This window comes from Melanerpes formicivorus, unplaced genomic scaffold (genome assembly GCF_026170545.1).
Source record: "Melanerpes formicivorus ecotype bairdi unplaced genomic scaffold, bMelFor1.0.p_v2 SCAF_23, whole genome shotgun sequence".
NCBI classification, from domain to species: domain Eukaryota; kingdom Metazoa; phylum Chordata; class Aves; order Piciformes; family Picidae; genus Melanerpes; species Melanerpes formicivorus.
Genome location: NW_027142375.1, coordinates 12,106,878 through 12,119,407, shown reverse-complemented (window position 1 = coordinate 12,119,407; position 12,530 = coordinate 12,106,878). Strand labels below are relative to the sequence as shown.

At 41.3% G+C, this 12,530-nt stretch overlaps 1 protein-coding gene across 1 annotated transcript in view; it reads left to right on the top strand.

The window, feature by feature from the left end:
* The first annotated feature begins 1,051 nt into the window (after nucleotides 1–1,051).
* SCIN (scinderin) overlaps nucleotides 1,052–12,530 on the top strand; it is a 74,916-nt gene continuing 63,437 nt past the window's right edge. The window contains exons 1-3 of the mRNA XM_068152518.1: nucleotides 1,052–1,143; nucleotides 6,379–6,427; nucleotides 8,937–9,078. The gene's annotated coding sequence lies outside the window, so the exon portion shown is untranslated. The remainder of the gene's footprint in view (nucleotides 1,144–6,378; nucleotides 6,428–8,936; nucleotides 9,079–12,530) is intronic.

The following is a 12,530-nucleotide window of genomic DNA, read 5'->3' as shown; positions in this document are numbered from 1 at the left end:
GTGTAGTAAAAGTCTTTTCACTGAAAGATTTACCAAACACTGGAACAGGTTCTTAGACAGGTGGTTGAATCTCCATCCCTGGAGATGTTTCAAAGAGGGATAGATGTGGTGCTGAGGGACAGGGTTTAGCACCAGACTTGGTAGAGTTAGAGAATGGTTGGACTCAATGATCTTAAAGATCTTTTCCAACCATACCAATTCTATGATTCTATGAAGTTCTACAACCAGAGAAAACAGATTTTACAATGAAATAGCTGATTGAACTAGTGAAATTTGCAACAGCACATAACAACCACTCCTTAAAAGGTGGAAGAGTGCAATAATGTATTCCTAATTTTGTCTGTGTGCTCTATTCTTTTTTGTATTTGCACATAACCAAATATAGAAAACAGTCTGTGTGGATGCAGTTAAGACATGCTCCCAGTTATACAATCCATGCCATTTTAAGAGTGAACATTTCAAGGTGTGTTTAGCAGCTATCAAATTGTTGTGTTGGCAGAGTAAACCAAAAACTGAAGTACAAACTGGAAATTAATTCTGCTACCCTTACCCTTGTGTTGACACAGGGCAGACTGTCCAGAGCTGAATATTCAGGAAATACTGGTGTAAATGCTGATGCTGCTTTGTGTTCACTCCTTATGGTAAATAAGAACCTGCTCAAAGCACAGGATAGCAAAGCATTAGACCTCACAGGTCATAAAAGTATATTTAGTAAAAGATAGCTTCATCCCTTAGGATAATTGGTGATACATCAGCTCTGGTTTGTTTTCAAATTAATGTTTTCTTTTCCTCAGTCATATTTTCCTTTTAATACCATTGTTTTCTAACATGTAAGAGAATCACATTGAACTTGTGGCCTTGTTGCTAGGTTTCAAGCTGCATTTATGCGGTCTGCTGAGACACTATTTTCGTTTTTGAATCCTGAATCAGGTCCCAAGGCAACAGCTCCCTGTTTCTTAGCAACACAGATGGGTAGACTGTATTTTCCAGCTCTTTTGTACAATGGAAGAATAAACAATCCCCTGAATAGGGGTGTGCTGCAAGTTCATCCCTTTACTTATGTTCCCCTAGAAGAGAGGAAAGAGGAGCCTTCTGTGATGCAGCATATAGAGTTTGTCAGGAAGGCACTGTTCTTGCAGACAGGTGAGTGTTATCTCTGTGTTTTCGCTGTGTTTTCTTATGTATCACTGTGCATATGGATCTGTAGGTACCTTGGATCAGTGAGTTTCAGTTTCTAGGATACTAACTTATGCATGGAAAAACAGTAGGAACAAAGCTGGTAAAGGTGAGATGTGTGAAAATACACAGAGTTTTTTCCTTTGGTGGAATTAAAGGATAATCATAGAACTGCATCTCTTTAGAATCTTCCTCTAGCTGCAAAGCCTTGCTTTTAGGGGAAAAAAAACACAACAAAATCTAGGCTGAAGAAAATAAGTGGAGGACTGAGAGGTAAAGAGGAAGTGGGGATTGATGTGAGTGGTAAATTGGTGGTGTGCCCCACAGTAACATGAATGGAGCAGAGTTTCTCTTTCAACAAAATCTCTGCTTGCACAGCTTTGAGACTTCTTGGCAAAATAGGCAAAATCTGAATTCTGTTGCCCCCAGATTGTGGGACTGACATTGCCACGAAGAGGGAGCAGTGCTAGGAAAGGGGGGGGAGGGGGAGGGAGGAGGGGAGGGTCTGGGGGACGGGCAGAAAAGGACATGCAACTCTTTAGGGTTGAACATTTCTGCTCCGGACACCTGTGGAGGCACTGTTTTTATAATGGCAGCAGCAGCAATGCAAAGACTAAATTATTACAGCCTTGGCATGGAGCACAAGAGCAGGCATGCCTTTGCTGTTCATTCTGCTAACCATGGCATCTCTGTATTTTACCTATACCTAAATCTGGCCTGATGAGTCTGCCAGTATCTCTGTTTAGTGGCACAACAAGAAGAGGCTGCTTCACATGTATCAATTATCAGCTGGTTGTTTTTTCCTCCAGATAAAGACAACAGCTGGTTGCAGTGGGACACCAGGTTGCCTGTAGACTGGCCCATGCACACTTCATGGGAAGTCTAGGACACCTTAGAGGACAAAAGCAGAATGCTCACCTGAAACAACCCATACCTTCTCACCTCTTCCCAGGTAGGAACTAGGCCAAGCTGTGCTTCAGTATTTGGATAACCTGAGAATAATTTGAAAAGTAGGGACTGTGAGTTTTGGCCCCTTCCTGGAGCTTGTCCTCAGTGGGGCCCTGCTGCAGAGGGGAGTGCTCCAGCCAGTGAGGTCCTGGATTGAAAGGAGGCCTGGCTTGACAGCACAGAGCATATCTTCTGAAAAGCACAGAAATGTGACCTTTCAAAAGCAGTTTGTGGAGGCTTAGTTTATCTCCAGTAAGCTGCCTACCCAAATCCTTTTGAGAAGCACAATTTTGTTGGAAAGGACACATTTCCATTTGCCTTTGTGCTTCAACACACTACCATCCTCACTTACAAAAAAAAAAAAAGATGCATTCTGTCCCCTGAATGAATAAGCACAAAGAAGTTGTGCTTCTCTTCAGATTTCCTAAGCATGGAATATTAAAGGAAGTAGAAAAAACTCGTTTGTACTTCTTCTAGATTTTACAGGAGCCTTTTAGGGCTGCTGGTACAGCTAGAGTGTAAGAAAGGTAACACAGTCTGGGTGTGTCTTTAAGATAGTGAGTTACAGAGCAGTAATATCTAGTTTGTACACAGAAGTAAACACTTTACTGCCTATTACAGTGCAAATGCTGTTCCAGTGGTCTTTCACCCTGCCCAGAGGCACTGTAGGGTATAAGAAAGGGTATCCCTCTTTCTCTGGGCAAAAACATGAAGCTGGAGCTGCACTGGTGATGAGACAGCCCAGGGCAGCACATAACACCTGGGCACATACTAGGGTAGTAATTGGGCAGCTCTAATTTGTGCTGTGGCCTGGGTGGGCCCAGGAATGTGGAGAAACATGAAACTGCATCAAGGACAGAAACTGGGGTTTCCCTGATCTCACTCCTATTTGTGCAAAGCAAGGCAAAGGTGCATCCAATACTGCCAGCTAACACCAAATCCCCACTATCCTGCACTTGCACAGGTTTTGTCTTCCCTCAAGGATGGGCTGTTTAATGATGTGAAAAAGATGTATTTGTGTTCCTACCTAGTATTTGAGGCTAAATAAAAAACAAAGTCCTGTTCCTACAGGCTGGTATGAACACGTAGAATCATGAACATCCATGCTTTTGGCGTCAGATGGCCTTTCTCTGGAGTTAGGAATTTGCTTCTTCAGGTTACTTTGAAGAACTGAGAGAGAGAGGAATCAAGAAGCAATAATTCTTCATCAAAGTGTAGGTACAAAATAATACTGGAGTACAAGTGCATATTTATCTTCAGTAAATACACTAAGTTATAGAGTTAGGGCCAGCCACAATGCAAGTAACAGTCAATAAAAAAAGTTCTGTGTTTATGTGACTGTCTTTTTTTTTTTACCGCTTTGTTTTTGCCAGGGATTTCAGTATATGAGAAGGCAAAATCCATCATCAGGCCTTTGTGTTCACATTCCACCAAGATCAGAGACAATTTTTGTTTGAAAGTCAAACAAAATTTTCTGCAAGCCTTGACTGGCCTTTCTCCCAGCAACACACTGCAGTGCAGCAACCCAAAGCCCATACAGCTGTATGGCTGATGTAACCTCCTGATTTCAGTTACCAGCTTTAGAGATCATTCATAGAATCATAGAATAGTCTGGGTTGGAGGGGACCCCCAAAGGTCACCCAGTCCAACCCCCTCTGCAGTAAGCAGAGGCATCCTCAACTAGTTCAGGTTGCCCAGAGCCCTGTTGAGCCTCACCCTAGAGAGGTCCAGGTTTAGGTCCAGGCTCCTGCCCCTTTCAGAAAAGGGACTTGCCTCAGTTTGTCACTCGCTTTCCACAGGTCAGCTCTGATGAGCCCAAAATACTGTCTGTGGAGAATGGCAAATATAAAACTGGTGTGTGTGAAGACCCCAAACCATAGGATTATAGGTGGGTAATAGTCTGGCTCCCACACTTTCATAAACCAAAGAGGCTGCAAGAGAGGATGCTTGGGCATCAGTAGCGACGCCACTAGATGTCAGCCTCACTAGCCAGGAAAAAAAAAAAAGAGAGAAAAAAAAATGAAACCTCAGCACTTAGCACTGCAGTTGGGATCCAAGTTTGATAGAGAACACTGCTGAAGTCAGGAATTATTTGCCAAAAAGACTTCCATAAGGAAATCTGGTTAATCCAGGCTTGGAGCTCTATGTGCTAATTTGCTTTGTAGCTGACAAGACAGTTTTCATTTTGGCAGAGCAGACTGAAATACAGACGTCAGGGCTAATCAGTTCATCTTGCTCTCAGTGACAAGTCTGCCCATACTTCCTTGCCTTCCCCAGATTAATAGGTAGCAGATGAATTGCCTGACATGCTGGATGGAAATATTTTATAATAATGCTTCCATTCAGCAGCCCTAACTATGACCAGTGGTTCTAGCTGTTGTTCATAGTTACGAACAACAGAAGTTCATAAGAACAAAGACCCATTCTATCTACAGAAGTTGAAGATCAAATTATGCACAATAAGTTGTAAGGAAAATTAAAAAGCCAAGATAAAATGATAGCGTGAAGGAATGTCTTTAAGATGGATAACTCTGGATTTAGACTGCATTTTAGGAAAAAATTCTTTGCAGTGAGGATGGTGAGACACTGGAACAGGTTGCTCTGGAAGTTGTGAGTGCCACCTCCCCAGAAGTGTTCAAGGCCAGGTTGGATGAAGCCTTGAGCAATCTGGTCTAGTGGAAGGTGTCCCTGCTCATGGCAGGGAGGTTGGACCTAGGAGATCTTTAAGGTCCCTTCCAACCCAAATGATTCTATGATTTTGTGGAAACTTGGATCAAAACAACACACAGATATTCTCCAGGGCTTTGTGGTTTTGGTGGGGGGTTTTCTGGGAGGTGGGGCTGTGTGTAGGTATTTTTTTTTAATTTGTTTGTTGTTGTTTTTCAGTTGGTGGAGTTTGGGTTTTTTTGCAATATATTTTGCAATCAGATGCTATAAAAACAGACAAGAAGAATATTTCATTAATATTCAGTATTATAACCATATGTAATTTACTTTTATTCACAAATCCTCCTATAGGATATTCCCCAAAGAACAATGCAGCAATCTTACTGTTTCTACAATAGGAAACAAAACTGAGACAGTAAGCAAATCCCCTTCTGTTCTCCAAGGCAAGTATTTATACCTGGACATGGAGTTTGTTGAAGAATCACATAAAGAGCATATAGCCAATGCTACTTTTCTACAAGAAACAGTATTATTTTCTTCTTTCTGCCTTCGTGAGAGTACAAAGCATGTCTTCATGCAGCACGTCTTCTTCTGCAGCAGTGTGCCCAGGTGGCCAAGAGGGCCCATGGCATCCTGGCCTGCATTAGGAATGGTGTGGCCAGCAGGAGCAGGGAGGTCATAGTGCCCCTGTACTCTGCGCTGGTTAGGCCACACCTTGAGTACTGTGTCCAGGTCTGGGCCCCTCAGTTTAGGAAGGACATCGAGACACTTGAACGTGTCCAGAGAAGGGCAACAAGGCTGGGGAGAGGCCTTGAGCACAAGCCCTATGAGGAGGGGCTGAGGGAGCTGGGATTGTTTAGCCTGGAGAGGAGGAGGCTCAGGGGTGACCTCATTGCTGTCTACAACTACCTGAAAGGTGGTTGTAGCCAGGAAGGGGTTGGTCTCTTCTCCCAGGCAACCAGCACCAGAACAAGAGGACACAGTCTCAAGCTGCACCAGGGGAAGTTTAGGCTCAAGGTGAGGAGAAAGTTCTTCACCGAGAGAGTCATTCGCCATAGGAATGTGCTGACCAGGGAGGTAGTGGAGTCACCATCCCTGGAGGTGTTCAAGTGGGGATTGGACGTGGCACTTGGTGCCATGGTTTAGTCATGAAGTCTGTGGTGACAGGTTGGACTTCATGATCTTTGAGGCGTCTTCCAACCTTAGTGATACTGTGATACTGTGATTTATTTGCCAAGCTTCTATAGCAGTAGTTTAACTTCTCTGTTTATGAGTTTGCCTAAGGTAATTAAAAATAAACTTCTAGTTAGTTATTATAGCCAAAAGAAATTTGGCCAGTAATATTCTGTCTCAAGGACATTTGCTTTATTTCAACATGATCATGTTTCCATTGTGGTGATTAGAGGCTGATTTCTCTTAAAGCCTGCTAAACAAACCTTCATCTTTATATGTATGTCTCATTTTTAATAAATGTTTTCTTATTTTTAATTCTTATTTTTCTTTTTCTTATTAAGGTTTTTTTTGTGTGTGTTTATGTTTTTAATGTATGTGTTTAATAAATATGTCTTTCTTTTTTTCTTCCTCAAGACTTTAACAGCAACAAAACAAGCGGAATGGGGGAGAAAAAAAAAAAAAGGTTGGTGTCACAACATTCATGTTGTGCTGTTACTTTTTAGCCAACTGAAACTTCAGGCTGCTTAGTTCTTCCAGGCTGTAGCCTACAGACTATGAAGTGACTCAAATTCAGCAGAACTAAGGACTTGCCTCTACAAGAATTTCTACTGTTTTTTTTCTCCACTAAAATGTTCCCTGGGAAGAACCCTTAATGATATATTGTCAGGAGTTTAAAAGGAAGTGAGCAAGCTCAGAGCAAGGTCTGTAAATAAAACTGTACCTAAAATTGTACCTAAGGACTAGCTGCACTGGTCCCAAATTTTATTAGTATGGACTTGATTTTACACACACAAAAAGAGGCAATTTCTGTGTTCATATAGATGTGGAGTCCCTTTTTCACCATAAAGACCAATGAGAAATACTTCCTTAAATGGAAATAAGAACTCAGCCAGGAAAAAAATCAGAAAAGTGGGCCTGTTAAGAGAAAGGAAACAAGCTACATGACTTGTTAACACAGAATGTTTTCTTTCTTCTATGATCTTCTGGTGTGTATCACACCCAGCAATCCACAGTTAAACATTGATTACCATCAAGTTTCCAGCATGTAACTTCACATGCTATTTGTGTTCCCTCCCTGGTTTCACAGGGTTCTCATGCTGCTGCTTTACCCCACCATTTTGATATTATCTTGTTCAGTTAATCTATGAAACATATCTTGCTATTCATGCAGATGATGCTGATACCACCAGAACATCATGGTTATTGATTTTGTATCTTGTAACTCAGAAATCAACTGGCTAGTGAAATCCATTTCAACCTGTGAAGATCAGGGAAAACTATCAGTCAAATGTATGTACCCAGCAGTGTAGTCTTCTATAAATGATCTACATAATGATGTGAACTGCTTGTCACAAATGGGCTGATGGAGCAACCTCACCCTTTTAAGACTGTCTCAGAAAGGTTTTAAGACCAAAGTGCTGATATCGTATCTTGTCCTGCACTTATCTGACTCTTCAAAATGTGGTTTGGTGACCAGCAGCCAAACTCACAATTTCCTCTTGCAGCTGGCAGAAAACATTGCCCACTTTTAAAACTCTATCCACTTTGAATGCACAGATCATTTTTGCTTCCAAGCAACGAGAATACATTACTAAAATTTATATGTCATTAAGTTTAAATGACCCCTTTGTTTCAGTCTTCCTTTTAGCCCTCTCCTAAGTTCTCCAGCAACAGAAAGCTCTTAAGTTCATGTAGGGCAGACAACAGTAGGGTATGTTAATGATTAAGTAAATTCACTGGAAAGGTTTGAAAAAGAATGCAAATAACTAACTCTATGGAAATAGCTCCAAAGCATGCAATATATTTATTCCAAGAAACTACATCCCCTGTGTTTTTAGTATCACAGCTGCTGTCTCCAGAAGGGTGCTCTCTTTCTGTTCATCTTCCTCATCTGTATTGCAAAAGGAAGCCACTGGACTCATTTTGAGACCAGGAGATAGGGATTGTGTAATTAAAGAACTTTGGGGTAATGGAAAAGCCCAATTCCTGTCAACTCAAAAGCTTGACATGTTTACAAGTTAACAAACAGTTAATCAGATCTCCTAAATCTTGCATTTTTTAAACAGAAATTTTACCAGTATATTTTTTACCTTGCCCAAACCCAACATGTGGAGTTTACTCTGCAGTTCACTTCAGTGTTCTTGGTTCTAGGCTTACCTGATGTTCAAATAATATATTCCAATTCAAGTACATTACAAAGCTCATTTACCAAATCTTATAACAAGTTACTCCAGAGGTCCTTTAAATCCAAAGTTAAAATCACAGCATCTAAACGTAGGTAAATCCCTGACAACAGGAACATTCATCGAGTTAAAGAAATTGAGAGTTGGTAAGTGAACAGCAGGAGTAAGAGGTAAAAGGCCTCTACTGCCATGTAGCTGAAGTGTCCTTGGATGAAGCTTAGAGCCTGAACAGCAGTGTTTTCCCCAAGCTTCAATATCAGACAAAGTGTGGTTCCTAGTTCTAAATAACAGACCCGTATCAGGGAAGATACACCAGTTCACTCATCCAATGACTCATTAGCTCAGGGACCTGCTTGCCAGTGTAGGTTTGCTGATAAGACTGCAGTTTCAACCTTGTAATCATAGTTTACTCCCAGGCAACAGAATTAAGTCCAGTATCTGCTCTCTTCATCATAGATGCTGTGCAACCCAGTTCATATCTGCATGCCTGCTATGGTGGATACTCCATAAAGGGATGCCTGCCCATTAGTGTAGTTTCTGTAGCTTCACTTTTTTATAAGGATAGGTTATTTGGAAATAATTAACTACTCATTAGTTAAAGCACACACATAAGCCACAACTTTCTCTGTACAGTCACGACAAGATGGGGGCGGGGGGAGAATATTTTTTTGGCTTGTCATCTTGATCATAAATGTCTGGGTGCTATCTGATTAATGAAAAACATAGCTTAACAAATCCTAGAGTCTAGACAGTTTGTCCTCATAAATGCTGTTTGCTTAACATTTTCAGATCCTGGACTTGAAGCACTGAAAAGAAAGAAAGAAGGACTCTGATAGCAGATTTCTTACACACAAGCCTTCTGAAAGCTAATGGAATCCACAGCTGCTACTACCAAAGAATCCTTAGCCACCTAAATCTGCTTCATTTAACGGTTAGTCAAGTTAAAAGACAACTTACTGCTTTTCTCTGCAGCAAAAGATTTACAAAATTATTTTTTTATCCTTATTACTGTTATTGATATTATTACTTCTGATTTACATTGGGTTTAGAGTGTTTTGGATCACTCAGTAGCTGAACCTGAGGGTACAAGTGGCATGTCCCAGGGGAACTCTCACTTTCCTTTAGATTTTAGAATAGAGTAGAGTAGAGTAGAGTAGAGTAAAGTAGAGTAGAATAGAATAGAATAGAATAGAATAGAATAGAATAGAATAGAATAGAATAGAATAGAATAGAATTAACCAGGCTGGAAGAGACCTTTGAGATCATCGAGTCCAACCTATCATCGAACACCATCTAATCAACTAAAACATGGCACCAAGCACCCCGTCCAGTCTCTTCCTAAACACCTCCAGTGATGGTGACTCCACCACTCTGGGCAGGCCCATTCCAATCACTCTTTCTATAAAGAACTTCTTCCTAACATTCAGCCTAAACCTGGGGCAGCTTGAGACTGTGTCCTCTTGTTCTGTTGGTGGTTGCTTGGGAGAAGAAACCAGCATGCACCTGGCTACAACCTCCCTTCAGGTAGTTGTAGACAGCAATAAAGTCTGCCCTGAGCCTCCTCTTCTCCAGACTAAGCAACCCCAGCTCCCTCAGCCTCTCCTCATAGGGCTTGTGCTCCAAACCCCTCCTCAGCTTTGTTGTTCCCCTTCTCTGGACAGAATATAATTGTGTTTCCAGCTCTTGTTGACTTTGATGGAGTCTGGAAGGATAATTTCTTGAGGAACATGTCTTTATTTCAGCCTTTAGAAGAAAATTATACAGCACTGCCCAAGGCAATTCATTGGTATGTCCACATTAGAATATTCACATTTTGGAAACTCCCTGCCCTCTCCATGCCAGAGCTGATGATCAGCAGTGTGTGCCAAACCAAACCCTTTCCACACTTCCTCTTCACAGGATAGGAACAGTTGCTGTGCTCTTGACTCAAATTGCTACAGGAGTGATTGCTGAAAGGTAGTTTCAATTCCTTTTGCAAACACCATGTAGTGATGCTGAGTGTGGCAGGGGGAAGCACTTTTCAATCATGGTCTGCATTATTGAGAAATTTGGAAGCATGTCCAGAGCTAGAATTGGCCTCAGATCTCTAGATCTGCACAGTAAACGCACCCAAGATAGTGATTTAGCATAGGAAAACTGCATATTGGATTGTTTTGTCATTTCCAAAAGCCAGTGAGCTACACAACAGTGTGGAGAGCTTACTACATCTGTAAAAAACAATGATCTCATAGCTCTCTGTACACTGTTGTAGAGTTGAGCACTTCTCCAGAATTTCCCAGTTGCAACCCTTAATGGGAAAAAAATTGTGTAAGTTTTTCACCTTAAAAAAGGGCTTATTTTTTTGTTAGAGCTTCCTACTAGCCAGGGAGAAATTGCATTGCATCTACAGACACTTGTTTGAAATTTGGAGTTCCCCAAATTTGGGTTTGGAAATAGTAAAGTCCTCAGTCTGCCTGGAAAATCCCTGCTTTCTGAATGCCAGGTTCTGAATTTCCAGTGTTCCTGAGGAAAAGAGGAGCAAGCTTGTGTTTCACCTCCGTGCCCAACACCTCATCTTTAAAATGTTGATAGCAGAGGTATATCTTTGTTTTGACCCACAGGATGGGGGTAGCCCCTTGAGCTTGCTTACAGTGAGGAGTGAGACACAGAGGCATGTTACCGACACTCATTTCCTGGCTTAGGCAACTTCACTTTTTCATTAGAGGAGCCAGGAAAAAGCCACAAGGCTGCTTTGCAGTGAGGAGAATGCAAGTTGCTGGAGTCTCTGGGGTACAAAGGGTCTTAAGGAAATTAAGGTGCCACATATATAATAAGAGATATCTTAAGAATCTAAACTGAGACTTGTGAACCTAAGAGTTCCTTGAAAATACTGACCCAGTTTGTTCACCTGCTTTGGTGTAATTATGACATACACTATATGACATATACTCTATACTTTATATAATATATACCTCTTAAGAACACCATGAAGAACTAGAACATTTTCTTTTTCTCCAACACCACGTCCTTGCTAGGAAACAGCTCAGAAAGCATTATTTCTACTGAGAAGACAGATATCTTGGTTCCAAATTCCCACACCCCTGGGCATGTCATTCCCCATTGCAATGGTTCGTAGTTGCACAGGTTAGAAGCACAGCACCTGAGCAGAGTGCTGTGGCAGCTATCCATGCTGGTCCCACCTTAACATCCTCTTGTCCCTCTGTTGCACATCCAAATTCTTCCAGAGCCCAAAAGGGGCCTGGGATTCCCCCTCAGATAGATTTGCCATTCACATTGGTCTCCGTCTCCCTTGACATGCTTCACGAAGCTCTTAAGCCTCAGAAAAAGTGGAGTGTAAATTTTGTTTCAAGGAGTGTCTGAAGTGGTGTTTTTATGCCTCAGAAGTTGGAGACACATGCAAAATCTCTTCATCCTTTTTACTTTTGTGTTCTCATTGTGGGTGTGTGACTGCACTGTGGCTGATTTTGCTGCTGATGATATCAGTCATTGGGCATACAGTCAGCTGCAGAGTGGACACCTATTAGGCCAGCATATGAGAAGTTTAATGTTGCTGATGTAGAATCTGTTCCAGTCAGTTGGTATTTTTCCACTGACTGTGATGTACTTTGGCACAGGCTTATTGAAGCAAGTTCTTTTGTTTTAGGCAGCACTATTGGATTGGGCCTTTCAAACTGCTTTATCAAAATGTCTAAGTGTATATAAATGCAGAGACTCCATGTGGATAGTTTCTGAAATACTAAAAGGAAGAAGCAGGGTTAAAGGTTAACTATAAATACCCTGATCTCATCAAAGACCAGAAGCAGCAAGTGGTACACACAAGCATGTTCAGAGCTACCACCCATACATACTGATTTGATAAAGACAAATCAGTAGCCTCTCTAAGGATTAATCCATAATATTTTGTATATGTATAGAACTTATCCTACATAAATTCTGTATGAAACAGAAATATCTCCAAGTCTCTGTTCAGGACAACCTCTGCCCTCCCCCTCTCTCACGTACTTCAAATTCAGTGTTTCTCTGAAGCTGTTGCACTTTAGGCTAGAGTTAGCCATGTGTCCTGTGATTTCTTGAACTGAGATCCTACTACTGTGACTGATTGCCATGCAGATTAAAATCAGTATTTGAATTACACAGGACTCCTGATTCTGATCTAATATCTGCCAACATTTCTGTAACCTTCTTTACATTTTATTTGCCACAAATTTATGCCCAAATTAGAACCATAGAACCATAAAATTATTTAGCTTGGAAAAGACCCTTCAAGATCATCAAGTCCAACTTAGTTCAGCTAAAAGTCACTTCTCTATATCCACCCTGCACCACAAACCCATATGTTTGAAAAGTTAGGCACATACACACAGAATACTCAGATGGTCAGCA